Source organism: Leptidea sinapis, chromosome 16 (assembly GCF_905404315.1).
Source record: "Leptidea sinapis chromosome 16, ilLepSina1.1, whole genome shotgun sequence".
Taxonomy (NCBI): Eukaryota; Metazoa; Arthropoda; class Insecta; order Lepidoptera; family Pieridae; genus Leptidea; species Leptidea sinapis.
This window is the reverse complement of record NC_066280.1, coordinates 13,320,873-13,348,408: the sequence shown is the minus strand read 5'-3', so window position 1 is coordinate 13,348,408 and position 27,536 is coordinate 13,320,873. Positions and strand designations below refer to the sequence as shown.

The window sequence follows — 27,536 nt, the reverse complement described above, 5'->3', positions numbered from 1 at the left end:
GTATTTAGTTTATTGTAAACAATTTTAAAGTTTGAATAATTATCAAAAGACTTGATATTACCGCTACATGAAACTATTATAAATTGAAGATTTGGCTGAAAATTCGAACATTCATTTCTTGTATTCACAATATAACACAATGTTTAGATATTTTTGTGTACTTTTCGTGTCCGTATTGCTTGTAAATATGGTGAGTATTGACATTATATATATTGTTTCCAAGGCACAAGTTGTTCAATACACAAGTACAAATATTAAAGATTTTATTAATTACTAGAGCTTACAAAGCCCTCAGAGCCCAGAAGAGGCAAGTGGAACGGAAGAAGTGGCAGGTGGACCGGAAGATGCTACGGGAGGAAGTGCAGCAGATGAGGGAGCTGCAAGAGAGGAGGCAGGAATGGAAGCTGGAGAACGTCGCAAACGTAGTATGGATTATAAAGTCTTCAATTACGTTGATGCTCCAATATGAGAAGGTAAGGAAGATGAGAACTGCTACTTCTAGTAAGTACTATCTATTATATTTAATCTTAGGCATTTTGTAGACTGTAATATTACATATCGGAAATAGTTAGCTATATGTATTGTAGAAGACAATCTTAAACTTACCTATATGTCTTCAAGAAAAGAGTCAAGAGAAACTGTAGAGTTCCTTGCTGAGTCTTCTCAAATTAATACCTCGGGAATTGATTCTTTCGACCCTAGGTTAACAATCTACTATTACTCAATTACATAAAATATTTAGTAGTACTCGTATAAACAGAGAATATGACGGGAAGCACGTCACAACACTCTGTAAGATGGTTTTATGACATTTCTATGAGCAATTCTTATCTTATATATACCTATTATCTTTTATATCTGAATCTCGGAAACGGCTCCAAAGATTTTCATAAAATTTTGTATACAGTGTGTTTCGGGGGCGATAAATCGATCTAGCTAGGCTTCAATTAAAAAAAAGTAGTTTTATCCGTGTTTTAATGAGAAACAGCTACAATAACATTAGAATACAAAGCTAAATTTCTCTCAGATGGGACATTGGGTTATCCGGAAAGCAGGAGACCCCGGTTCGAATCCAGATGTTCTATTAGATTTTTTTTAGTTTTGTACATTTAAAAAAAAACCCGAGCAAGGCTCCGTCGTCCAGATATTTTATACCAATAAGTAATAACTGTGTAAATTTTGTTTCAGATACTTCTTGGTGTTTTATATAATGACATTATAATATGAATTAATATATTATTATGTGATTTTGTGGAAATATAAAATGTAACTGTAATAAGTAATGTTTTTATTTAATTGAGAATTTGACTTTGAAAATATTCTATTGTGGGATGTTGGATATTAGATACATATATTTTATAAAAGATAATAACTATACATATTTATTACGAGCTCTTTCACTAAGCGGCTTAAAGGCTTCGCGCAACGAACGGTATAGTAATATCCCTTCTGTTGTATACTGTGTTATGGCGCCTCTCCACAATCGGCGATTACACGCGAGCACGATCGTGTGGAGGGCTTATTCAGTTCTAGTCGCCGATCATAGTTTATAATCGTCATAGTGATCGCAGTGATCGGTGATCGGTTCTTCCGGCACGCATCAAAGGGAATTCGCGTGTAGTTGCGTGCGCGTGCCCACACTATCGCCGGTCATTCATTCACTGGAGGACACTGGATAGTGAGCTGGCCGTTCGTACTTTGCATCGTCGTCGCGGCGTTGTTTAGTTTTCATTTTATTTACATAGCGCGAGTACGATACAATGACTACTGGGTGGTCAAATGAAGAAGCATTTAAAATCATAGAACTTTATCAGAACTACACAGAAACATGGAATCCCAAACATAAATATCGATACCAAACACAAAGGTAGGTAGAATATATGTACTCAGATATTTATTACTATGAGGTTTATAATCGCTCACCAATATTATTAAATCATCAAATCTATTATCTCCATCTTGAAGAACTGCCGCTCAATAAATGATTACGGACGATCGTGTGAATGCTTACACGATGATCAACGATTAATTTGCCGATGACAGACGATCATACAAGTCACGATCATTGCCGATAGTGGAGAGGAGGCTTTAGAAATAATAATATATTTATTTAATTACGACGGGGAAGGTAACAACAAATTAAAGGGCTATAAATTAAGTGCTGGATATACATTTTTTTGGAAGGCGAGGACAAACGAGCGTACGGGTCACCTGATGTTAAGTGATCACCGCCACCTTCATTCTCTTGCAACACCAGAAGAATCACACGAGCGTTTCCGGCCATATTTGGAGGACTCATGTCATATTGTCCTGGAAATACCGCACAAGGAAACTCATTCCACGGCTTGGTTGTACGTGGAAGAAAACTACTTCCAGATGATGGGGATGAAATTCTAATTTGTCGTGCGAAGATAACATTTGGCGGTAGAAATCAGGTCAAACAGCTCTTTAGAAGATAAATGCGGTAGAAGATATGAAGCGACACAATGAAGCGACGTCGCTATGCAACTCCAAGTGATCCCCGACAATTGTAGCAACTCTACGTTGCACGCAGTCAAATTGTTCGAGCTGATACCGAGGGTGTGCCGGACTAGAGATGACATGAATACTCTTTATGAGGGCGGACCTGCGCTTTGCAGAGCGCTAGAATGTGGGCCGGCTTAAAGTGTTGCCGTGCTCTATTTATGACGCCCCGCTTCTTCAAAGCTGATTTTACTTTTTAGGAATCGACAATCGCTCGAGATTTCGAGATCCAGTGTTCCGATACCAGGTACTTACTATGTGAATCATTGAGAGCAAAATCCAAAGAAATTAACATTTTGACTGTTGCTTCTCAATATATTCTTGATAATGTAATGTATGTTCATAGGCACATAAGTGAATTTGCTAGAAACTGTCATAACCATAATGTTAACACCAGGAACAGACATAAGCTTATAATGCCTACTACTCGGCTAAGTCGAGTAAGTCTTTTGTGGGGCGATGTACCTATATGCTTTTACAACAAGTAGTTATTACGTTATTCAAAAGAATTGTTAAAAAAAAACTTAGGGTTGAGCTTCTATTGACTTCTATTGACACATATCTCTAAAAATAAATATTATATTTATTTGATATGTATTGCAAATGCCACGAACTATTTACTAAGAGTTCGTTTGCCTTTCTTTTGGCTTCATCGCCAGATCACTTACATTACATATTGTACCTATTTCATGAGAAACCTTTCTATTTGGTTTATCATATTAACACAACTATTTATCGTAACCTGTGAAATGAGAATTTCCTACTAGAAGTAAATGGTTACTATTTGACTCGAATTTATCTTTACTGTCATTTCATTTCATTACAAAAAAACTCTCTTTCACTTTCTAATATTATTTACAAGAATCACCAGAATATATAAAAAGGGATATTAGAAATTAAATTACTAATTGCTACAACACATTTTCTTTGCTGATATTTTTAAGGTTTTATTGACTACAATTGAATAGGAACTTCGCCTCTTAAACAATCACCATAATTATTTTATACGCCTATAGTAAAAAAGATTTTCTATTTACAAAGAAAACATTTAGTACATATTTATTATTGTAAATGAACAATTTGTCCTTTTGTGTATGTGGACGTTTGAATATTCATTATTTAATCAGGTGATCGTTTGAAGGTAAAGTATATACAAAACAACATGAATTGCTACTGTTAGACGGAAATAGGAAATTTACAAAATTCCTATATGTTTTTTATTTAAAGTTCGAGTACCAATGCTTTAGAAGATTCTTTGGAAGATACTCTGTTGTTTATATTTTATGGAAAAGGAGGACTAACGACGTTACGTGATAACTGCCGCCCACACTCTCTTGTAACACCAGAGCAGTCACAAGTGTGTTGCCAGTTCTTTAGGTGCATGCACTTTTTTGAGAGCACCCATCTCGTATCATCTTGGAAGAACAGCGACAGGAAGTTCCTTGAAAACTGTGTGGAGGAAGGCCACATAGTTTGTTGCGTGATCTACAAGCTATTCGGAACACTCCCCGTGATAAATCCTGTTGTAGACACTCAATAAAGCGATGGAGGGAGTTTTTAATCCCCGAAGATTCGAGCAGCTCTGCGTTACACAAGCTCAAGAAGTTGGAGCTGATACTGTAATACAATACGGTAAAACTCTCGAAATGTATAATATTGACACTCTATTAAATAAGTTGTCTTGCCCCTTACTATATACAGGATGCCCACCCAAACCGGTCAGAGAAAACGAAAACTGCATTAATAGATTTTCAAAAAAAAATTATACACGACTTGGGTATCGAACCCGGTCATTTTAAACAAAAAAAAAGACATTTTTGTTTTATTGCCATATTGATAGTGTAGGTTGTAAGGAGTGATTGTTGCTATGAAACCTTGTGTCTAAAATTAAAAGACTTTAGAATTGCCTTACCCCAAAACCCAGTACCTCCAGGGTCAAAAATCGTCGAAATTTTGAGACCAAGTTATCTGATACTTGGTTATTTAGTTTAGTGCTGTGGAAGAGCAGTGATACGATATACGGCTTTTGTGAAACGCGAAAATTAAAACTTCTATAAGGTACGCTGAACCATGTTCATTTTACTCCATTTTACGACCTGCACAAGATAGAAGACACGGGTGTTTTCTCGCACTGGTCAAAATTGCAAAAAATTAGGTATGGAGCGGTAACACAGCGAATTGGCCATCGGTGGCTGTTTCTGACAGCACCTCGAACTTTCATGTTCCCGAAGATGGACAAGAAATATCAGTTGTTATAGGATGGTGCTATATATGAAAATAGATTTGTTAATTTGAACAAGCCACATAATGTGGACACTGTAACCTAACCTAACCTAACCGCTACATGAAACTATTATAAATTGAAGATTTGGCTGAAAATTCGAATATTCATTTCTTGTATTCACAATATAACACAATGTTTAGATATTTTTGTGTACTTTTCGTGTCCGTATTGCTTATAAATATGGTGAGTATTGCCATTATCTTGTTTCCAAGAGTCAAGTTGTTCAAAACACAAGTACAAATATTAAAGACTTAATTAAATTATTAGAGCTTACAAAGACCAAGCCCTCAGGAGGAAAAAGAAGTAGAAGAAGAATGTGAACAGGAAAAAGATGAAGCTTCGGAAGAAAATCAAGATGACGGGGAGGAAAGTGCAGCAGGCGAGGAGGAAAATAATGAAGAAACGGAACCAAGTGAAGATGGAGAACGTCGCAAACGAAGTATAGATGAGGAAGTCTTCAATTACTTTAATGCTCCAATATGAGAAGGTAAGGAAGATGAGAACTGCTACTTCTAGTAAGTACTATCTATTATATTTAATCTTACGGAACTTGTAGACTGTGTTTTTAAATACTTGAAATAGTTAGCTGTATTGTACATTATAGAACTTATAACTGCAAGAAAAAAGTAAAGAGAAAATGTGGAGTTCCTTGCTGATTCTTCTCAACATAGAATGCAGCTGTTATCCATTTAAAATGCTGTTTTATATTAATTAAACTAACGCACAATGCACTTACATGTTTTATGGTTTATATAACAAAAAACTAGGAAAACGGTTGACTCTAAAGGCCATCCCTGCAACTCCCCGCTAATTCCATACCTAAATACTTCAAATTGTACGTAAGACGATGTTGATTTCTTCGAGCTCAAAGTGTTAGCTGTTCTATGGTTTTAGCTTTTCGATAAAACCCTATTCTATAAATTTTGATTTTCTTTTATCAATAAATGTTCTGAAGGACGGAGTCTTTATACATTACATAGGCCACTGAAAACAGTATTTTAGCATATTTTTTTATAGAAAAGGAGGACAAACGTGCGTTCGGGTCACCCGGTGTTAAGTGATCAGCACCGCCCACAATCTCTTGCAACACCAGAGGAATCACAGGAGCGTTGCCGGCCTTCAAAGAAAGTGTACGCGCTTTTTCTGAAGGTTCCCATGTCGTATCGTCCCGGAAACACCGCACAAGGAGTTCATTCCACAACTTTGTAGTACGTGGATAAAAGCTCCTTGAAAACTGCATTGTGGAGGACTACCATACATCCAGATGGTAAGGATGATATCCTAACTTTTGGCGTGTCGTGCGAAGGTGGAATTCGGTGGCAGGAATCAGGTCAAACTGCTCTTCGGAACACTCCCCGTGATAGATGCGGTAGTTGAAATGATACGAAGTTACTCATTTAACAAATAATACTTCAATAAATAATAATATTAAACTTCTTTAAAAAGTATTATAAGATTGTAGAAACACGTTTTTTTTGTAGACTACATTTACTAGACATACAGTAATTAAGAAAGGCTGTTTTCTGTCGCTTTTTAATCCATCAGACCTGAGTACTTTCCAATCCTTATGCGATATAGAAGACTTAAGTAGGGGCCTACTTGAGATAAAAATCGTAACTATCGGTGACTTTTCTGTCCCAATAAACTTGTCGACGGTAACTTTCCGTCCATACACGCTGTCTGGCAATGAGAGGACGTATAGCTTACCAGCCAGAGAAGTTTGTATGGAAATTCACGTGTCCCAATATACGGCGAAATGGATGACTTATCGGGCAGATTGGGACAGCTTCAGATTATTAACAGCTAATAACTGACAGTAGAAGGTAGTAATTTAATTGGGAACCGCCGGGGCCGTTAGTCTTAACTAATACTTTAATATCATTGTTCTTGACTACCCTTTTCTCATATCGTATTTGATAACGTTAAGTAATTGTTGTTTGACTTTTATACTTAATTAATGTTTATAATTAGATATATTAATATATGACAAATATATTTAATTAGATGATTAATTAGTACTAATATAATTATACAAATGATTTGAGTTTTCTTTAGTGCTAATTCCGCCAAATTTGTCTTTAAACAATTCGACACGTGTTTCGCCTCTACACGAGGCATCCTCAGGGCGTTTTATACTGAGTCTCGAGTAGAGTGCCAGATTTTGGAGAGAAAACTCAAATCATTTGTATAATTATGGATTTCCGCAAAGTAACGCCTACTTCAATAAATTTTCTAATATAATTAGTTTTTTTAATGAAATATGCATCTAATTTAATGTATTTGTAATATATTAATACTTACATCATATAATAGATAAATACAAAGTTTATGTTAGACAAAGTTATAGTCCAAAATTTATATTTTGTATTAAGTAGGTTGTGATACAATTATAATAAAGTAAAAAGAAAAAATATTTTACTCATTACATTAAAATATTTGGTATTACTCGTACAAACAGATATAAAGCAAGTCACAACACTCTGTAAGATGGTTTTATGACATTGTATATATGTGTATCTTATATTATATCTTTAAACGAGCAATTCTTATCTTATATATACCTATTATCTTTTATATCTGAATCTCGGAAACGGCTCCAAAGATTTTCATAAAATTTTGTATACAGTGTATTTCGGGGGCGATAAATCGATCTAGCTAGGCTTCAATTAAAAAAAAAGTAGTTTTATCCGTGTTTTAATGAGAAACAGCTACAATAACATTAGAATACAAAGCTAAATTTCTCTCAGATGGGACATTGGGTTATCCGGAAAGCAGGAGACCCCGGTTCGAATCCAGATGTTCTATTAGATTTTTTTTAGTTTTGTACATTTTAAAAAAAACCCGAGCAAGGCTCGGTCGTCCAGATATTTTATACCAATAAGTAATAACTGTGTAAATTTTGTTTCAGATACTTCTTGGTGTTTTATATAATGACATTATAATATGAACTAATATGTTATTATGTGATTTTGTGGAAATATAAAATGTAACTGTAATAAGTAATGTTTTTATTTAATTGAGAATTTGACTTTGAAAATATTCTATTGTGGGATGTTGGATATTAGATACATATATTTTATAAAAGATAATAACTATACATACTTATGACGAGCTCTTTGACTAAGCGGCTTAAAGGCTTCGCGCAACGAGCGGTATAGTGATATCACTTCTGTTGTACACTGTGTTATGGCGTCTCTTCACAATCGGCGATTACACAAGAGCACGATCGTGTGGAGGACTTATTCGGTTCTAGTCGCCGATCGTTGTCTATAATCATCATAGTGATCGCAGCGATCGGTGATCGGTTCTTCCGAGACGCATCATATTCATTCGCGTGTAGTTGAGTGCGCGTGCCCACACTATCGCCGGTCATTCATTCACTGGAGGACACTGGACTGTGAGCGAAGCTGTGCGTACTTTGCATCGTCATCGCGGCGTTGTTTAGTTTTCCTTTTATTTACATAGCGCGAGTACGATACAATGACTACTGGGTGGTCAAATGAAGAAATATTTAAAATTATAATACTTTATCAGAACTACACAGAAACATGGAATCCCAAACATAAATATCAGAAAGATAATAATAAGGTAGGTAGAATATATGTACTCAGATATTTATTACAATGAGGTTTATAATCGCTCACGAATATTATTAAATGATGAAATCTATTATGTCGCCAGTCCTTCAAGATGGAAATATCCTCAATAAATGATTACGGACGATCGTGTGAATGCTGAGACGATAATCAACGATTAACTTGCCGATGACAGACAAGCATACAAGTAACGATCATTGTCGATAGTGGAGAGGAGGCTTTAGAAATGATTAGGTATTTATTGAATAACGACGGCGAAGCGAACAACAAATGAAAGGGCTGTGAACTGAGTGCTGGATATACATTTTTTGGAAAGGGAGGACAAACAAACGTACTGGTAACCTTATGTTAAGTGATCACCGCCGCCTTCATTCTCTTGCAACACCAGAAGAATCACACGAGCGTTGCCGGCCTTTTTTTGAAGGACCCATGACATATTGTCCTGGAAATACCGCACAAGGAAACTCGTCCCTTGGTTGTACGTGGAAGAAAACTACTTCCAGATGATGGGGATGAAATTCTAATTTGTCGTGCGAAGATGGAATTCGGCAGTAGAAATCAGGTCAAACAGCTCTTTAGAACATAAATGCGGTAGAAGACATACAATGAAGCGACGTCGCTATGTAACTCCAAGTGATCCCCGACAATTGTAGCAATTCTACGTTGCACGCAGTCATATTGTTCGAGCTGATACCGAGGGTGTTGTGCTGGACTAGAGACGACAGCAATACTCTATATGAGATGTATATAGAATGTGGGCCGGCTTAAAGTATTGCCGTGCTCTATTTATGACGCGCAGCTTCTTCAAAGCTGTTTTTACTTTTAAGGAATCGACAATCGATCGAGATTTCGAGACCCAGTATTGCGATACTTTACCGATTACCTGGTACTTACTTTGTGAATCATTGAGAGCAAAATTCAAAGAAATTAAGATATTGACTGTTGCTTCTCAATATATTCTTGATAATGTAATGTATGTTATAGGCACATAAGTGAATTTGCTAGAAACTGTCACAACCAAAATGTTAACACCAGGAAAAGGCATAAGCTTATAACGCCTACTACTCGGCTAAGTCGAGTAAGTCTTTTGTGGGGCGATGTATATATGCTTTTAAAACAAGTATTACGTTATTCAAAAGAATTATTAAAAAACGTTTGTGTGGTAAAGTTTATTATAACATAAATGACTTTCTTGATGAAAAAGCTGTATGCACTCCATTTTCGGGGCGGCAAACCCACAAACTTGGGGTTAAGCTTCTATTGACCCCCCATACATATCTCCAAAAAAAAATGAAAAATGGCGTCCTCTAAAAAATGTAAAACTCATGTAACATTTCAATGGACTATTGGTAGATTTAGTAAATATTATATTGATTTGATATGTATAGCAAATGCCACGAACTATTTACTAAGAGTTCGTTCGCCTTCCTTTTGGCTTCATCGCCAGATCACTTACATTACATATTGTACCTATTTCATGAGAAACCTTTCTATTTGGTTTATCATATTAACACAACTATTTATCGTAACCTGTGAAATGAGAAATTGCTACTAGAAGACTTAAGTAAATGGTTCGAATCAATCGAATGTATTTTAATATACATATTATGTGTTCGTATTTCGACGATCCTTACATTGAGTCCTTCGAGGGCTATATATGTAGGTATGGCAGGATTACAAAAAGAAACCAGGAAATAGCATTGCAATATAATAATGTAATATCCGAACGACCGAGCCTTGCTCGGATTTTTAAGAATGTACAAAATTTGAACAAAAAAAAACTAATAGGACATCTGGATTCGAACCGGGGTCTTCTGCTTTCCGGATCACCCAATGTCCCATCTGAGCTATAATAGTCTTGTATATAGTGGCGAAATTTACCTTTGTATTCTAATGTTATTGTAGCTGTTTCTCATTCAAACATGGATAAAACCATTTTTTTTTAATTGAAACCTAGCTAGATCGATTTATCACCCCCGAAATCCCCTGCATACTTAATTTTATGAAAATCGTTGGAGCCGTTTCCGAGATTCAGATTATATATATATATATATATATATATATATACAACAATTGCTCGTTAAAAGATATAAGATACTTACTGTACCGTAGGTTCCGTTTTTGGAATAGGAGGACAAACGAGCGTACGGGTCACCTGGTGTTAAGTGATCACCGCCGCCCACATTCTCTTGCAACACCAGAGGAATCACAAGAGCGTTGCCCGCCTTTAAGGAAGGTGTACGCGAAACACCGCACAAGGAAGCCCATTCCACAGCTTAGTAGTACGAGGAAGAAAGCTCCTTGAAAACCGCACTGTGGAGGACCGCCACACATCCAGATGGTGGGGATGATATCCTAATTTGTGGCGTGACGTGCGAAGGTGGAATCAAGTCAATTTAACAATATTGAATTGATTTTTTTTTAATGACAGACACCAGAAATTGTCATTAGAAAAAAATTAAATCTTGTTAAACTAAGCTGTTTAAATTCTCTTTGAACTAAGCATTACTTTATCTTTAATGTCATTTCATTTAATTTCAAAAAAACTTTTTTTTTCTTTCACCTTCTAATATTATTTACAAGAATCACCAGAATATATAAAAAGGGATATTAGAAATTAAATTACTAATCGATACAACACATTTTCTTTGCTGATATTTTTAAGGTTTTATTGACTACAATTGAATAGGAACTAAGCCTCTTAAACAATCACCATATTTATTTTAGACGCCTTTAGTAAAATAGATTTTCTATTTACAAAGAAAACATTAGTACATATTTATTATTGTAAGTGAACACTTTGTCCTTTTGTATATGTGGACGTTTGAATATTCATTATTTAATCAGGTGATCGTTTGAAGGTAAAGTATATACAAAACAACATGAATTGCTACTGTTAGACGGAAATAGGAAATTTACAAAATTCCCATATATTTTTTATTTAAAGTTCGAGTACCAATGCTTTAGATTCTTTGGAAGATATTCTGTAGTTTATATTTTATGGAATAGGAGGACAAACGACGTTACGTGATAACTGCCGCCCACACTCTCTTGTAACACCAGAGCAGTCACAAGTGTGTTGCCAGTTCTTTAGGTGTATGCACTTGTTTAAGATTAACCATCTCGTATCATCTAGGAAGAACAGCAACAGGAAGTTCCTTGAAAACTGTGTGGAGGAAGGCCACATAGTTTTTTGCGTGATCTACAAGCTATTCGGAACACTCCCCGTGATAAAATCAGTTGTAGACACTCAATAAAGCGATGGAGGGAGTTTTTAATCTCCGAAGATTCGAGCAGCTCTGCGTTGCACGAGCTCAAAGAGTTGGAGCTGATACTGTAATACAATACGGTAAAACTCTCGAAATGATAATAATAATAATATTGACACTATTAAATAAGTTGTCTTGCCCCTTATACTATATATATAAATACATATAAACGCGAAAATTAAAACTTCTAGAAGGTACGCTGAACCAAGTCCATTTTACTCCATTTTACGACCTGCTCAAGATAGAAGACTCAAGTTTTTTTTCGCACTGGTCAAAATTGCAAAAATTTAGAAATGGAGCCGTAACACAGCGAAATAACCAGTGGAGACTTTCCGGTGTCGAGTGATACGAGAGACCAATCGTCTCTCATGCTTAAGTAAGCATGGGCTGTTTCTGACAGCACCTCGAACTTTCATGTTCTCGAGGATGGACAAGAAATATCAGCTGGTATATGATGGTTCTATATATTCTTATAGATTTGTAAACGAGCGGATACCCACATAATGCGGACACTCTAACCAAACTTATCATGAGTATGTTTGAAAAAGCGTGTAATCTTCCTCGTTAAGGGAACTGTTTTTTTAACCGCTATATCTCTTTTGTCGACTAACTAGTATTTCGTTTTATTTTAAACAATTTTAAAGTTCGAAATTTTTTCTTAAGACTTGCACTTACACCTAACCGCTACATGAAACTATTATAAATTGAAGATTTGGCTGAAAATTCGAACATACATTTCTTGTATTCACAATATAACACAATGTTTAGATATTTTTGTGTACTTTTCGTGTCCGTATTGCTTGTAAATATGGTGAGTATTGCCATTATATATATTGTTTCCACGGCACAAATTGTTCAAAACACAAGTACAAATATTACATACTTAATTAAATTATTAGAGCTTACAAAGACCAAGCCCTCAGAAAGAAGAACAAGAAGAAAAAGCAGGTGGAGCGGAGGAAGAAGAAGCTGCGGGAGAAAATGACGGAGAGGAAAGTGCAGCAGGCGACGAGGAAAATAATGAAGAAACGGAACCAAGTGAAGGTGGAGAACGTCGCAAACGAAGTATAGATGAGGAAGTCTTCAATTACTTTAATGCTCCAATATGAGAAGGTAAGGAAGATGAGAACTGCTACTTCTAGTAGGTACTATGTATCTATTATATTTAATCTTAGGCAACTTGTAGACTGTGTTTTGACATATTGGAAATAGTTAGCTTTACACCTTATAAAACTTATAACTTCAAGAAAAAAGTAAAGAGAAAATGTGGTGTTCCTTGCTGATTCTTCTCAAAATAGAATGCAGCTGTTATCCATTTAAAATGCTATTTTATAGTACCGACGCACAATGCACTTACATGTTTTATGGATTATATAACAAAAAATAAGGAAAACGGTTGACTATAAAGGCCCTGCAACTTCCCGCTAATTCCATACCTAAATACTACAAATTGTACATAAAACGATGTTGATTTCTTCGAGCTCAAAGTGTTAGCTGTGCTATGGTTTTGAGCTGTTCGAGCTCAAAAGTCTGATAAAATAAAACCCTATTCTATAAATTCTGAAACCGCAATTACTTTTGAATTAATAAACCGGTTTTCACGTAGTTTTCAATCGATCGGTAAAGCCGTTTAAAAACTATTAAAAAAAAACAGTTGTTTTTCGTAGTTGTTTTGAGATTTCTCAAAATCCACGGGTCTGAATCGGTCCGAATTGTATTCAAAATCTAAGTTTGGTCAAGCCCTTTCGAATGTCGCCAACCTCGATGAAATCGGTCGAAACTTATAAGAGGTTTACATACATACGGACACAATGGTGAGAATAGTCAGCTAAACTTCCTAGGACCTTAAAAAGTCGAGATTTGATGAAATCTCTATTTTCGAAAAAAGGGGGTAAAACGAATAACTTCTCGGTTTTTTTTAATTTCCAAGCGGGAAACTAAAAATCTATGATTTCCTTTTAATAATGAATGTTTCAGTGGACGGAGTCTATTACATAGGCCACTGAAAAAATTGTGATAGCATGTTGAAATGATACAAAGTTACTCAATTAACTATTGTTATTAATCTTCTTGTAACTTGTAAATGTTTTTATAGACTCCGTTTTTTTTTGGAGCCATAATTAATTTTGTTATTTCTTTAATCTTAACGATATATCAATAGTACACACATATATATAACAATTACATAATATAGTATTACAAGAAATTAAATTACTGATGTAAGTGATGTGATTATTGGTAATTACAGATGTACACAACATTCATATTTGCTGCTGTGACAAGTAACTACTACTTACAAACTTATTCTTACTAACTATTAACTAATAACGTAATATAAAATAAAATAAAATAAAATAGCAATTTAAATGTGATTATGGTCTTTAAGTTATATAAGACTTCACTTATTATTAGATTAAAAAATAAATAAAAGATAAGAAGTAAATGCCTGTTGTTTTATCAACTATATATTATAATAATCTTTATCTGAATGTATTTTGGAATCTATATCTATCTAAGTATATATTTTGAAAGTGTTCTTTGTTTGAGGCTGTTTTATGCCTAAACCACTGATCATATCGTCCTAAAACTACCACTATTCGATGCGAAATTTATCCTAGATGGTTTATGGCTACTTATTTTTTATTGTTTAATTTATTTCCTTTTAAAATTCGCCCAGCGAAGCGGGCGGGATAAATAAATTTAATTATTTTATTAAACCCAGACTCATGTCAAAAGCTTTTTACAGTATTGAAGATTACATAATAGTTATTTATGCAACTGTTGTGTAATAAGGGGTATTAAAACACGAATGTGGGCTTATCATTTAGTTAGTTTAGTTTATGGGTGATAATAGTATCACATGAGTGTTTTAATACCAAATTATCAACAGTTGCATACAAGACTTTATCCACACCCAGAATATGAATCCTAGCCAATTCTAGTAGTAACCTAATATCATCCATTACTGATTATATACAAATAAACTAAGTAGGGTAGAGTGGGGGAATTGAGAACGGCGGGTAATTGGGAACAGTTAGATAAGTAATAGTTCCCTAGGTACAAGATCATCCCGGATTTGTTTAACGGACGTATCCAGCGCCCTTCAGTGCGTACGCAACAGTGAGACTAAATGACAGCACGCGCGCTGTCACTGTGAGTCGAACAATATTTTTAGCGTTTCTGTTATAATTTTTAACGTGTGTTATATTAGATTTAACTCTTCCATTTTTAAAACAAAGGCACCATTTACTGTTACTACCATGCACGTAATATCTGTTTTCAAACCTTACGCAATTTGAAATTCAACAAAAATACAATTCAAGATGGTGTTCATTTACATTTATATATCATACTTGGGGCAATTGGGAATGGTGTAAGGTGGGTAATTGGGAACGATCCTATTTATCCCTAATCTTCTTAATTACTTACCCCTAATGCTGCTTGTTGATTTTGTGTAAATGTTTCAACAACTTCTATGCAACGTAGTAAGAGACATTATTAATCAGCACACCAATATAAAATCAACTCGAGGAAAAAAAGAAAAGACAAAGTGCGAGAAAATCTAAATCTACAAAATTCCGAATTAAGAACCAAAAAAAAACTTTAAACAATACAAATTCAGCCACAAGTCAAGGGTAATGCAGTAAGATTTTTGAAGAAGGCTTTACAAGAAAATAAAAACGAAGATTTTTATTGTTTAGTGTGCAATGAAAAGTATGAATCCCTACCGACAGAGGATTGGATCCTATGCGCCATCTGTAAACTCTTGGCACGTGAAAAATGCACTGCTGGCGATACTAGTGAAGGTTACGTGTGTAATATGTGTCAACCAAAACAACCGTAGTGTATTTATAAAGATTTTAATGTGCGTTCCTAATTACCCCATACCGTTCCCATTTACCCCGCGGGATGTTCTCAATTACCCCATAGGGTATCGGGTAAAAAGGAATGACAATATTTTTTGTTTCCATTCAAATTTCTAATAACCCGTTGATTTTTAAAAAATTTTTTGTTACTCATAAGTAGATAAATAAGCAAAGTTTAGGTTGCAGTAAAAGTTGATTATCTCATTGACTTTTTTCTATTCTTTTTGGGCGTTTGAAGTTAAGTGTTCCCCCACTTTCCCCTATACATGAAAGAATTATTTATTGTAGTAAAAAATTTACATTTTCTATAGTGTAATCATTAAAATTCACTTGAATATTATGTTCTTTTGCAGCGTTTAAAATATCCCGCAATGTGTTGTCAAAACTTGAATCGGGGTTTCGAATAACCTACATTTTTTTACATACAGATACCACGCATCGAGCAATAAGAATGTGGCTGTTTGTTGAAATTCTTTGCATATGAAGGGATCGAAAAAAAAACAAAGGAGTGCTGTTATGAAATTCAGTACAACAATACAACACTCGTTTGGATGATGTAATGGTTATTACGATATTGGGTGTTTTAATGTTGGTAATAAGCTTACTGTTTCCGACTCTTTAATAGAGGATTTAAAGCATGGGTGTAGATAAACGATATTACCATGTGAAATTTAATAGTTATATAGTTGTCATTTGTTTTGGATTTTATGTAATTTTTTTATATTTCACTTTTTAATCCACCACACCTGAGTTGTTCCTAATCCTAAAAACCTACGCGATATAGAAGACTACCATTTTCTCATAACTGCATTTGATAGCGTTTAGTAATAATTACTGCTTGGTGGTCGGTTCTTCCGGCACGCATCAAAGGGTATTCGCGTGTAGTTGCGTGCGCGTGCACACACTATCGCCGGTCATTCATTCACTGCTGGACACTGATAGTGAGTTGGCTGTTCGTACTTTGCATCGTCGTCGCGGCGTTGTTTAGTTTTCCTTTTATTTACATAGCGCGAGTACGATACAATGACTACTGGGTGGTGAAATGAAGATACATTTAAAATCATAGAACTTTATCAGAACTACACAGAAACATGGAATCCCAAACATAAATATCGATACCAAACACAAAGGTAGGTAGAATATATGTACTCAGATATTTATTACTATGAGGTTTATAATCGCTCACCAATATTATTAAATCATGAAATCTATTATGTCCATCTTGAAGGACTGCCGCTCAATAAATGATGACAGACGATCGTGTGAATGCTTACACGATGATTCACTTGCCGATGACAGACGATCATACAAGTAACTATCATTGCCGATAGTGGAGAGGAGGCTTTAGAAATAATTATATATTAATTGAATTATATGACGGGGAAGGTAACAACAAATGAAAGGGCTGTAAATTGAGTGCTGGATATACATTTTTTGGAAGGGGAGGACAAACGAGCGTACGGGTCACCTGATGTTAAGTGATCACCGCCGCCTACATTCTCTTCCAACATCAGAGGAATAACAGGAGAGTTGCCGGCCTTTTAGAAAGGTTTACGTGCATTTTTTGAAGGTACCCTAGGTAATGCCGTATTGTCCTGGAAATACCGCACAAGGTAGTTCATTCCGCAGCTTGGTTGAACGTGGAAGAAAACTACTTCCAGATGATGGGGATGAAATTCTAATTTGTCGTGCGAAGATGGATTTTACCGGTAGAAATCAGGTCAAACAGCTCTTTAGAACATACATGCGGTAGAAGAAACACAATGAAGCAACGTCGCTATGCAACTCCAAGTTATCCCCGACAATTGTAGCAACTCTACGTTGCACGCAGTCAAATTGTTCGAGCTGATACCGAGGGTGTGCCGGACTAGAGATGACAGTAATACTCTATATGAGGGCGTACCTGCGCTTTGCAGAGCGCTAGAATGTGGGCCGGCTTAAAGTATTGCCGTGCTCTATTTATGACGCCCAGCTTCTTCAAAGCTTATTTTACTTTTTAGGAATCGACAATCGCTCGAGATTTCGCGATCCAGTATTCCGATACTTACTTTGTGAATCATTGAAAGCAAAATCTTCTGATTGGTCTGATTGGGTGACGTTGTACACGGATCAATTGCCCTGTCAGAGGCGGTGTCATATGTTGAATCACATATGATCAACAAGGATTACAACTGACTCATTAAGCTGCTTGTTGGACCTAACAAAAAATCCTTTCAAATCTTCAAACAACTTCACAATTAATTTAAGAACAAAGGCATCCCTGTACAGATGTCACATAATGGGAATAGAAGTTGCATTAGCTTGGATACCTAGCCATCTAGGGATAACTGGTAATGAAATTACAGACTCGTGCGCTAAAGACGCGATTCAGTCTGGAACATTAAATTTAATTACTGTTTTCCTCGAGATCTACGCGCTATGTCTAAACCCTTTCTGGTTGATTCATGGAATGCTTTATGGCAAACCACAAAACAAACTAAAGGTAAATTCTTTGGTTCTATTCAACCCTTTATCCCCTATAAGCCCTGGTTCTTCCCTCAAAAAAAAAAAAACAAAATGAACTTTTTACTTCTGTCAGCATACGACTTCGCTTGGGATTTGTCTGTTCCCCAGTATTTTTGGCCAAGATGCGGGTAAGGGACCATTCTATATGTGAATGTGGCCTTGAGGAAGGTACTCTCGAACATATTTTTTTTATATTGCCCTAAATTGTCAATTCCTTTATATGACCATCTACCGAAGGATATCCCTCGCCCCATCAACATCCCTTCTTCTTCTTACTTTATGCCATTCCCCTTTCATAAAGATTCTTTACAAATTTATGTCCCGCAATAATATTAAATTGTAATTTCTATCCTCCATACTTTCTATGCTTCTATTAGGCACATATTCCCACTTACATTCACACATTTCTCCCTTAGACTTAGATACTAACAAAGTAGTTAATATTTTGAGTGTTTATTACGAACCGTACTAACTTTTGTTGCCTATTCTTCAGTTCACAAAAAAAACCACAGCTATTTCAACCGATCATTTCCTTTTAAATCAGCTCTTTACATATTTCAATCAGCTAAATTAAAATAAAAAATCTTTCCACCTTGACGTTGGCCGAATCGTCGACATTCAGTCAACGGAGCCAATTAATTTAAAAAAAAAACTGTTTAAATTATCTTTGATCTAAGTAATACTTTATCTTTAATGTAATTTCATTCCAATTAAGGTTTTCTATTTTATTAAAGAAGAAAAATCTCTTTCACTTTCTAATATTATTTACAAGAATCACCAGAATATATAAAAAGGGATTTTATAAATTAAATTACTAATGGCTACAACACATTTTCTTTGCTGCTATTTTTAAGGTTTTATAGACTACAATTGAATAGGAACTAAGCCTCTTAAACAATCACCATATGTATTTTAGACGCCTATAGTTAAATAGATTTTCTATTTACAAAGAAAACATTTAGTACATATTTATTATTGTAAATGAACAATTTGTCCTTTTGTATATGTGGACGTTTGAATATTCATTATTTAATCAGGTGATCGTTTGAAGGTAAAGTATGTACAAAACAACATTAATTGCTACTGTTAGACGGAAATAGTAAATTTACAAAATTCCAATATATTTTGTATTTAAAGTTCGAGTACCAATGCTTTAGAAGATTCTTTGGAAGATACTCTGTTGTTTATATTTTATGGAAAAGGAGGACTAACGACGTTACGTGATAACTGCCGCCCACACTCTCTTGTAACACCAGAGCAGTCACAAGTATGTTGCCAGTTCTTTAGGTGCATACACTTTTTTGAGAGCACTCATCTCGTATCATCCTGGAAGAACCGCGACAGGAAGTTCCTTGGAAACTGTGTGGAGGAAGGCCACATAGTTTGTTGCGTGATCTACAAGCTGTTCGGAACACTCCCCGTGATAAATCCAGTTGTAGACACTCACTAAAGCGATGGAGGGAGTTTTTAATCCATGCATCCAATGGTCAAAATTGCAAAAATTTAGGAATGGAGCCGTAACACAGCGAAATAACCAGTGGAGACTTTCCGGTGTCGAGTGATACGAGAGACCAATCGTCTCTCATGCTTAAGTAAGCATGGGCTGTTTCTGACAGCACCTCGAACTTTCATGTTCTCGAGGATGGACAAGAAATATCAGCTGGTATATGATGGTTCTATATATGCTAATAGATTTGTAAACGTGCGGATACCCACATAATGCGGACACTGTAACCAAACTTATCATGAGTATGTTTGAAAAAGCGTGTAATCTTCCTCGTTAATGGAACTGTTTTTTTAACCGCTATATCTCTTTTGTCGACTAACTAGTATTTCGTTTTATTTTAAACAATTTTAAAGTTCGAAATTTTTCTTAAGACTTGCACTTACACCTAACCGCTACATGAAACTATTATTATAGATTTGACTGAAAATTCGAACATTCATTTCTTGTATTCACAATATAACACAATGTTTAGATATTTTTGTGTACTTTTCGTGTCCGTATTGCTTGTAAATATGGTGAGTATTGCCATTATATATATTGTTTCCAAGGCACAAGTTGTTCAATACAAAAGTACAAATATTAAAGACTTAATTAAATTATTAGAGCTTACAAAGGCCAAGCCCTCAGAACAAAGAACAAGAAGAAGAAACAGGTGGAGAGGAAGAAGAAGAAGCTGCGGGAGATAATTAAGATGAAATGAAGGAAAAGGATGAAGTGGAGGAACCTGAAGCAAGCCAGGAGGAATATAAAGAAGAATCGGAAGCAATCGAAGATGGAGAACGTCGCAAACGAAGTATAGATGAGGAAGTCTTCAATTACTTTAATGCTCCAATATGAGAAGGTAAGGAAGATGAGAACTGCTACTTCTAGTAGGTACTATGTATCTATTATATTTAATCTTAGGCAACTTGTAGACTGTGTTTTGACATATTGGAAATAGTTAGCTTTACACCTTATAAAACTTATAACTTCAAGAAAAAAGTAAAGAGAAAATGTGGAGTTCCTTGCTGATTCTTCTCAACATATAATGCAGCTGTTATCTATTTAAAATGCTGTTTTATATTAATTAAACTAACGCACAATGCAGTTACATGTTTTATGATTATATAACAAAAAACTAGGAAAACGGTTGACTCTAAAGGCCATACCTGCAACTTCCCGCTCATTCCATACCAAAACACTTCAATTTGTACATAAGACGATGTTGAGTTCCTCGAGCTCAAAGTGTTAGCTGTTCTATGGTTTTGAGCTGTTCGAGCCTTAAGAAGTCGAGATCTGATGAAAACTAGATTTTCGAAAAACGGGGTAAAGCCAAGCGGGATTTTAAAAAACTTTGATTTCCTTTTCACAACAAATATTTAACTATATATTTAATAATTTATTTCTATCTAATATATTTAACTATATATATTAGGCAGCTGTTTTAGAATCAATTTTCAGACGAATCAATTGGCAAAATTTCGGGATCAATATAGATGGCGAATCATTAACGCATTTGAGATTCGCTGATGACATAGTGCTATTCGCTAAAACATCCGAAGATATGAAAACTATGATAGAAGAACTTGCAACAGAAAGTGAAAAAATAGGGTTAAAACTCAATCCAGACAAAACTAGAGTGATGACAAATGGGAAAAAAGACATGATACAATTAGGAAATACTGAAATCAACTATACTGATGAATTCATATATCTGGGACAGCTCATAACTCAAAAAGAACCTATGCGCGAGGAAGTAAAGAGAAGAATTACGAACAGCTGGAGAAGATATTGGAGTTTGAGAGAGGTTATGAAAGACGAAAAACTTAATATTAATATCAAGAGCAAATTGTATAACACCTGTATTTTACCCGTTCTGATGTATGGCTGTCAATCATGGACTTTAACTCATGAAATGATTATCAAACTCGCAACTTGCCAATATGCTATGGAGAGAAGTATTCTGAACGTGAAAAGATCAGACAGACTAAAAAACCGCGTCATCAGAAGTAAAACAAAAGTCATTGACGTCAAATCCAAAATTAGAAGACTCAAATGGAGATGGGCTGGGCACATGGTAAGAGTACATGACAAATGGAGTAAGAAAGTGACAAGATGGTATCCCAGGGAAGGGAAAAGGAAAAGAGGTAGACACAGAAAAGATGGGAGGACGATATCAGGGAAGTGGCAGGAGTAACTTGGAACAGAGTGGTTCAAGAAAGACACGAATGGAAACGGTTGGAGGAGGCCTTTGCCGATTGGCAAACAGATTCACAAAAAATAAAAAAAATACAAATACTAGAATAAGTTATTTTGTTTCTAATGTTTTATGTTTGAGTATTGTTAGTTCTCTATGTTATTAAGGATCTGAATAAAGGCTATATTATTATTATTATTATTATTATTATTATTATTATTATTATTATTATTATTATTATTATTATTATTATTATTATTATTATTATTATTATTATTATTATTATTATTATTATTATTATTATTATTATTATTATTATTATTATTATTATTATTATTATTATTATTATTATTATTATTATTATTATTATTATTATTATTATTATTATTATTATTATTATTATTATTATTATTATTATTATTATTATTATTATTATTATTATTATTATTATTATTATTATTATTATTATTATTATTATTATTATTATTATTATTATTATTATTATTATTATTATTATTATTATTATTATTATTATTATTATTATTATTATTATTATTATTATTATTATTATTATTATTATTATTATTATTATTATTATTATTATTATTATTATTATTATTATTATTATTATTATTATTATTATTATTATTATTATTATTATTATTATTATTATTATTATTATTATTATTATTATTATTATTATTATTATTATTATTATTATTATTATTATTATTATTATTATTATTATTATTATTATTATTATTATTATTATTATTATTATTATTATTATTATTATTATTATTATTATTATTATTATTATTATTATTATTATTATTATTATTATTATTATTATTATTATTATTATTATTATTATTATTATTATTATTATTATTATTATTATTATTATTATTATTATTATTATTATTATTATTATTATTATTATTATTATTATTATTATTATTATTATTATTATTATTATTATTATTATTATTATTATTATTATTATTATTATTATTATTATTATTATTATTATTATTATTATTATTATTATTATTATTATTATTATTATTATTATTATTATTATTATTATTATTATTATTATTATTATTATTATTATTATTATTATTATTATTATTATTATTATTATTATTATTATTATTATTATTATTATTATTATTATTATTATTATTATTATTATTATTATTATTATTATTATTATTATTATTATTATTATTATTATTATTATTATTATTATTATTATTATTATTATTATTATTATTATTATTATTATTATTATTATTATTATTATTATTATTATTATTATTATTATTATTATTATTATTATTATTATTATTATTATTATTATTATTATTATTATTATTATTATTATTATTATTATTATTATTATTATTATTATTATTATTATTATTATTATTATTATTATTATTATTATTATTATTATTATTATTATTATTATTATTATTATTATTATTATTATTATTATTATTATTATTATTATTATTATTATTATTATTATTATTATTATTATTATTATTATTATTATTATTATTATTATTATTATTATTATTATTATTATTATTATTATTATTATTATTATTATTATTATTATTATTATTATTATTATTATTATTATTATTATTATTATTATTATTATTATTATTATTATTATTACAAGAATCCTGAGTGGCACTGTGTTGTAATGGGCAGAGCATATCAATTACTATCAGCTGAAAGTCCTGCTCGTCTCGACTGTCATTAAAAAATACCACATCTTAATAAGTATCACTAAAAAAATTATGCTCAGGCAAACATGAATGGGCTTAAATATCCGGGGCCCGTTTCAATTGCTAATATTGCTACGTGGCTTATTCGGCACTGGCTACATTTACGAGATATACAGTTAATATGGATGTCTGTTTCTTATCACTTTTTAATCAATCAGACCTGAGTAGTTCCTAGTACTAAAGACTTGAAGACTGGCATTTTCTCATAACTGCATTTGTTAACGTTAAGTAATTGATTTTTCACTTTTACACTTTGTGTAAATTATAGTGCTGTGCTACAATCTTATTATCCCTAATTTTTGTTTATTTTTTGGACGTAATTTTTTTTTTATGATACAGCATAAAAAATACATACAACCCTAAATTTTCATCCGTCTACGATCAACCCCTATTTGTATATCGCGATTTTTATATTATTCTGTTCCATCCACAAATCCGCTATAGGGTTGCAAGATGGCAATGGATCAATACTTACAATAATTGTAGCACGATAAATTCGGTAGGTCTGAGAATCGGTTGCATCTACTTTTGACACCCCAAATTTTTTTTTATTACTTTATACAGCAATACAACGTTTGCTGGGTCAGCTAGTTTTAATATAATAATAAGAAATTATCTTTCACTAAACATGCTGGGGCAACATAAAATGTCAAAGACAAATATAATTAATACACTTGCTTTAAGTGGTTACTGAATTTAGACATGTTTAATCGCATTCTGAATTTAGAAATAAGTATGGTTTCTAACTGACTGAATCATTTAGAAGCCTAATTAGAAATAGGGCAATTTTGTGGTGTCTGGTGTCATCCTAGTACTGGTGTCATCCTAGTACTCCTACTACGACTCGTCCGATTTCGCCGCGCTTTAAGGCGACACTAAATGCCGGCGACCTTGAGCGATATGATTTCACGGCTCCTATGTAACAAAGCCAATATTTTCAAAATTCTTGCGTCGAAAATTTAACATTTTTACAGGCGCAAACAGTTTAATTGCTTACAATCTTCATTATTGATTACTAATCTTAATAAATGTACCAACACAAAAAAGTAAAAGCTATAAGAACAACTTTTATGAGAGCAGTATACTAAACAAATGCATCATGCCGAGAAAAAACTTGTTTAACTGCAAACAAAAGTGGTAGTTCATAATACCTCTGGAGTGTTAAGTTTAACTAACAGCAAGTATTAGCAACCTACAAGTAAGACTAAAGGGTATGCGTAACAGGAAACAAGGTGTTTTTACACAAAACTTGTCCACACACAAACACCTTGTTTGCGTGTTTTCTGCTTACTCTTCGCATTAAGTGGGAACTGATTCAGTCACTTAATTTAGAACAGTGTGATCAGTAGCTTCTAATTTGTAAGTTGCTTCTGAATTTAGACAACTAAATTCAGTGAAACGTAATAAGCGCTTAACCAAAGCGCTTTTGAATCGTCATTATAAATATTTATTTACTGAATCTACCATATGTTCGGAAAAAGAGCTCGTGAGAAGAACATACAAGAAACTCAACGGCCCCTCTTTTCAATCAATTGACTATTTTATAATGCCTGTACTATACAAAAGAAATTACTTTGTCAGGTGCTGCATCCTATATATGATTCGTGTTCAAAGTTAAAAGTGTTTTAAACATCAAAGTTTCCATAAAAAGTATTAAAGAATAAATTGTATAAATATAGATTGTCCTATATTGTAGTGCATCAACCTTTAGAGCTTGAATTCATTGTTTGTGTAAGGATGCTTATTCATCGCTGAAAATGATGATTAGTGATGGCATGTAACAAATACAATGATTTATTAGCTATAACAGACGACCCGGCACAACAAGCAGCACCTGTTCACGAGTTGACGCACAGACCAACCCGTTCCAAATATTTGAGGGAAAAACACGAACCGGCACAAGACGCTCCGAAAGCAATGCCATTTTAGTATGCATGACGATGTGCTTCGTGTTAATACACATAACTACTTACATATTACTAAATAGTGCTCACAAATCGAATCTACAAAAGATTCTATATAAACCACTGTAACCAATGTATAGTATAAACAGAGAACCTCGTGTTCTTGTATGTATTACCAGTGGGAGGCTCCTTTGCACAGGATGCCGGCTAGATTATGGATACCACAACGGCGCCTATTTCTGTCGTGAAGCAGTAATGTGTGAACATTACTGTGTTACGGTCTGAAGGGCGCCGTAGCTAGTGAAATTACAGGGCAAATGAGAATTAACATCTTATGTCTTAAGGTGACGAGCGCAATTGTAAATGCCGCAGAATTTTTTGTTTTTTTTGAGAATCCTGAGCGGCACTGCATTGTAATGGGCAGGGCGTATAAATTACCATCAGCTGAACGTCCTGCTCGTCTGGTCCCTTATTATCATAAAAAAAAAAGAAAATAACTTGAAGCAATTCACAACACTCTGTAAGATGGTTTTATGACATTGCAATATATGTAATTATACTAATAAGTAATAATTGTGTAAATTTTGTTTCAGATAATTCTTGGTGCTTTATTTATTATGAATTAATATATTATTGTGTGGAAATATAAAATGTAAAAATATAAAAAATCTTAATCTTAATATAAGATATATATATATATATGCCGTGGAAGGTTATCTATAGCGTAAAAAACAACATCACATTTATTTACCATACCAGAATTACCTTAGATGGCTTAATTTGTGGGACACACAAGTAAATGTCATTAGCGCTCATCGCAAGGCCTACGGGCCACGGGGCGTCCTTGGTTTACATTGCGTTTCACTATCTAGCACCTACTGCCAATGAATAAGGATTTATTTACAATCATATCATGAGTATTGCCATTTAAGATTCAGTCCTAGACACTCTTAGGATAGGGCTGGCCATGTGGTCAATTAATAATGTCTAAAAGATTGGAAGCCCTAATATTAATCCGCAGTGCGGTTATGTTACTTCACAATGTAGCGGCTTTGTTCTAGCTGGTAATTCTCGTTGTGACACTCGCACAACATGGAACCCATGCTGGCGCTGGTGGGTTGTGCATTCATGGTTTACGGGAAAGGTTACAAGAGTCATCATCATATTTTTATTAGTTAAAATGATATGTAGTCGTGCTGTATTTCTATATTTGATTTCATACTTTCTGTATTTGATTTCAAATTATAATCCTCATAGTATATAAAATAAACTTAGTTTCATGTTTGGAAAGTACCTACTTGCCTTCATCATGATCATCCCCCAAAGATCTCCAGGACGATCAACCGTTCGCTGCCCTCATCCAACGTATTCCGGCGATCTTCACCAGATCGTCGGTCCATCTTGTCTACCAACACTGCGTCTTCCAGTTTGTGGTCGCCATTGGAAGACTTTTCTGCCCCACCGACCATCTATTCGTCGAACTATGTGGCCTGCCCACTGCCACTTCAGTTTTGCTTCAGTACTTGCCTTACTCTTGTTATAAATTTAAGTGACAACCTGACGTTGCATATCTCCACCAATCATGGTGGTGGAACGTGGGACATACGGTTTAGAACAGTTAATAAATAATTTCTTGAGACACAGGTTTGGGTGCATGATGACATGATCTTGTAGAGCAGGGGTGCTCAAACGGTCGATCGCGAACGACAGGTCAATCACGAGTGCTTTTTGAGTCGATCTCGAGAAAAAAATCCGATATAGAACTGTTCACAGATTTTGTTTTAGGTTACTAAAATCGGTAATTTCCGTACTATCTTATGAAAAGTATGGCTCAGGACATGCAGTGTCATGCAGATTCAACATCCAAAGTCACTCTTTAGTTAAGTTTAGAACTCTAGACACAAGATCGCGTTTGTTTTATAAGAACCAATAAGCTCGCTCGCTCAATTTTGAATAATTATGAGTTTTTTCATTGATATTTTAGAGCAGCAAAACTAATATCTATGTCATCGTGAAACTACTGTCACGTGACGACAATCCTTCATCACTCATACTTGAAGCCTCTCAGAGTCAATCAATCGTAGTGTAACAATTTTGAGGT

The 27,536-nt window shown here is 33.5% G+C and overlaps 1 protein-coding gene and 3 long non-coding RNA genes across 5 annotated transcripts in view; 3 read left to right on the top strand and 1 right to left on the bottom strand.

Annotated features, from left to right (window-relative positions):
- The window catches only part of LOC126968742 (uncharacterized), a 57,701-nt gene that overhangs the window by 19,205 nt on the left and 10,960 nt on the right, over positions 1-27,536 (bottom strand). The window lies entirely within an intron of this gene.
- LOC126968767 (uncharacterized) lies at positions 63-7,806 on the top strand. Its single transcript, XR_007730271.1, has 3 exons — positions 63-190; positions 5,075-5,294; positions 7,716-7,806. It is a non-coding gene; the product is annotated as an uncharacterized LOC126968767 (long non-coding RNA).
- LOC126968770 (uncharacterized) lies at positions 266-1,279 on the top strand. Its single transcript, XR_007730274.1, has 2 exons — positions 266-473; positions 1,189-1,279. It is a non-coding gene; the product is annotated as an uncharacterized LOC126968770 (long non-coding RNA).
- On the top strand, positions 12,395-26,103 carry LOC126968769 (uncharacterized). The gene is made up of 3 exons (XR_007730273.1): positions 12,395-12,483; positions 12,572-12,785; positions 26,029-26,103. It is a non-coding gene; the product is annotated as an uncharacterized LOC126968769 (long non-coding RNA).